This window comes from Montipora foliosa, chromosome 14 (assembly GCF_036669935.1).
Source record: "Montipora foliosa isolate CH-2021 chromosome 14, ASM3666993v2, whole genome shotgun sequence".
NCBI lineage: Eukaryota > Metazoa > Cnidaria > Anthozoa > Scleractinia > Acroporidae > Montipora > Montipora foliosa.
Window position 1 is genome coordinate 21,569,837 of NC_090882.1, and position 269 is coordinate 21,570,105.

The window sequence follows — 269 nt, forward strand, 5'->3', positions numbered from 1 at the left end:
TTAAACGGGAGAAAAGCAGGTGTCTTTTTTTCAATCCAGGCTGAAAACTTGGGTCACTTAGTGTTAAGTTAACATAGTTTTGAAATCCAAAGAAAAAAAGAATAATTTCTTGTGTTTCTTTGGATTTTTAATTTTTTGGTCTTATTTACTGGAGCACTTTAATGGAGTATACAAGTGCATGATAACTGACTGTAATAAGTTTAAAAGTTCCTTAAAAATCGCTGCACAGTTGTATTTAAATTGTGCTCAGGCTATTTGTTTAATATACC